Source organism: Phocoena phocoena, chromosome 1 (genome assembly GCF_963924675.1).
Source record: "Phocoena phocoena chromosome 1, mPhoPho1.1, whole genome shotgun sequence".
Lineage (NCBI taxonomy): Eukaryota > Metazoa > Chordata > Mammalia > Artiodactyla > Phocoenidae > Phocoena > Phocoena phocoena.
The window spans coordinates 120,744,488-120,747,199 of record NC_089219.1 but is presented as its reverse complement, the minus strand read 5'-3'; the positions used below and the strand labels follow the sequence as shown (position 1 = coordinate 120,747,199).

General features: G+C 42.4%; 1 pseudogene; it reads right to left on the bottom strand.

The window, feature by feature from the left end:
* Positions 1-1,915: 1,915 nt before the first annotated feature.
* On the bottom strand, positions 1,916-2,469 carry LOC136141947 (ferritin light chain pseudogene; annotated as a pseudogene).
* Positions 2,470-2,712: the final 243 nt, after the last annotated feature.

Here is a 2,712-nt window from a genome sequence, read left to right as displayed (position 1 = left end):
TGTGTAACCTTGAGCAAATTACTTAATTCCCTTACATTTTTTTTGCCTCACCCACAAGGGATTAAAGTACTCAAAAGCTTTGTTAAGAAGATTTTAAGAAGGTAATAAATATAAATACTTAGCATAGGAGCTGGCAAAGAAAAGAGCCATCATTTTTATCTATTTTATGTCTATACATAATTTAACGTGTAAGGCATGAAATAGTAAATGCAGAGAACTGGATTTCTATTAACTATCAAATTAGGTTGATTTTATAGTGGTTTTATGGAATGATCAAAAAGGAGATGTTAATAATGAATATCATCTTTAGCATCAAAATAGCAAACATAAAAATCATGTGTGATAAACAAAATACTACTAAATAGCAAATTAATTTCTAACATTGCTTTATTTTTTTTTTCTGGCATCCAGAGTCAAGTTCCCACCCTGACCCTTCTTTCTACCTCAGAATCATAGAACTTCAAAGGCAAATGATCTTAGAGACCAACTTGTCTGACTACTTCTGTATAAACATGGTATCAGCGTTCATAAATTTGGACAACTCACACAAGGTTACGTTGTCCATAAATAAGTGAAAGAATAAGAGTTTAAATATAGGTCTCCATATTCACAATAGCCAAGACATGGAAGCAACCTAAATGTCCATTGACAGATGAATGGATAAAGAAGATGTGGTATATATATATACACACACACACACACACACACACACACACACACACACACAATGGAAATGCCACTTAGTCTTAAAAAAGAATGAAATAATACCATTTGCAGCAACATGGATGGACCTAGAGATTATCATACTAAGTGATGTAAGTCAGACAGAGAAAGACAAATACCATATGATATCTCTTACACGTGGAATCTAAAATATGACACAAATGAACTTACCTATGAAACAGACTCACAGACATAGAGAACAGACTTGTGGTTGCCAAGGGGGAGGGAGTGGGGGAGGGATGGATTGGGAGTTTGGGATTAGCAGATGCAAACTATTATATATAGAATGGATAAACAGCAAGGTCTTACTGTATAACACAGGGAACTATATTCAATATCATGTGATGAACCATAATGGAAAAGAATATGAAAAAGAGTATATATATATATATATATATATATATATATATATATATATATGTAACTGAATCACTTTGCTGTACTGCAGAAATAAACGCAACACTGTAAATCACCTGTACTTGAATAAAATAAATTCTAAAAAAAATAAGTCTCCAGATTCTTTAACAAATGTTCTGGGATCAGATGCGTGAAGAGATTAACAGAGGAAATATTTAGGGTTAATTAATTCAAAATATTTTTGCAGCAGCAACCTGGGATGTGAAGGGGCAGCCTAAGCTCCACAAGTAGGAACACGCATAGAAGATATGCTGGCAGGAGTGCCACTTCTCGGCATGTGACCTCCTCGTCCTGGCCCACATTTTGCCCATCTCTGGTGATTCTGATCTGATGCCCTGCTTGCACTCCAAGCTCTCTGGTTCCTCATTCTGGTTTACAAAACATTTCCCCCCTTTAACAAGTGTTTGTGTGGACTGGCTCTGTGCTGCCTTAGCGTTGTTTAATAATTCTTTCCAAGGTACTGCCTCTATGGGGAATGTGGTCCAAGGTCCTACATTTTCTGACCTCACCTTTTTTGAGTCTCGGCACATTTGACTCACTTAAACCTGTTAAAGACTAACCTATCCAGATAAAAATCATCAAACAGGATCAATGAAGAATTGCTATACATTAGGGTTCATTTGAATATCTATCTTTTTTTTTTTTTTTTGCTGCAAAAAGCTTTATTGTTTCCATTTGGTCCACGTCTTGGGAGAGGGCCCCAGGATGGTTAAAAAGCTGCCTAGTGGCTGCAGAGCGGGGCTTCAGGCAGAAGCTCTGACGCCAGAGGGGCTCCTCAGAGGCCGCTGGACTTCAGAGACTCCTGTTCGTGCTCGAGGGTGAGCCTTTCAAAGAGATACTCGCCCAGCCCAGCCTGCAGACCAGCCAGCCTGCGGAGGTTGGTCAGGTGGTCGCCCATCTTCTTGATGAGTTTCACCTCCCCATCTAGGAAGTGGCTCTCCAGGAAGTCGCAGAGGTGGGGGTCTGCGCGGGCACAACCCAGGGCATGCCGATCTAGAAGGGCCTGATTCAGGTTCTTCTCCATGTTAATGGCGGCTTCCATAGCGTCCTGGGTTTTACCCCACTCATCTTGAGATGGCTTCTGCACGTCCTGGAAGAGGGCGCGGCCGCCACTTGGTTTTGCATTTTCAAGAGACGCTGGGCGCTCTCCTGCTTCTCTTCGGCCAATTCGCGGAAAAAGTGGCCTACGCCCTCCAGAGCCACATCGTCGCGGTCGGAATAGAAGCCCAGAGAGAGGTAGGTGTAGGAGGCCCGCAGATGCATGCTGACCAGGCGGTTGACGGCAGCCTCCACCTCGGTGGAATAATTCTGACGAATCTGGGAGCTCATGGTTGATCGGTAATAAGGAGTTCAGCTCAGAAAATGGTGTTGGCTGGTCCCGGTGACCGAGGATAGCTGAGTGGCTGACTCGGAAGGTTGGAGGGTGGTCGGAGGCTGGAGAAAAGGGCGACCCTGGGTCTGTTCCGTCCAAACACTATTGAAGCAAGAGACAGATCCAGGGAACCGCCGAGCGCAATGCCTGAGTATCTATCTTGATGAACTTGGACAAGGATGGAAAATAGCTTTCATTTC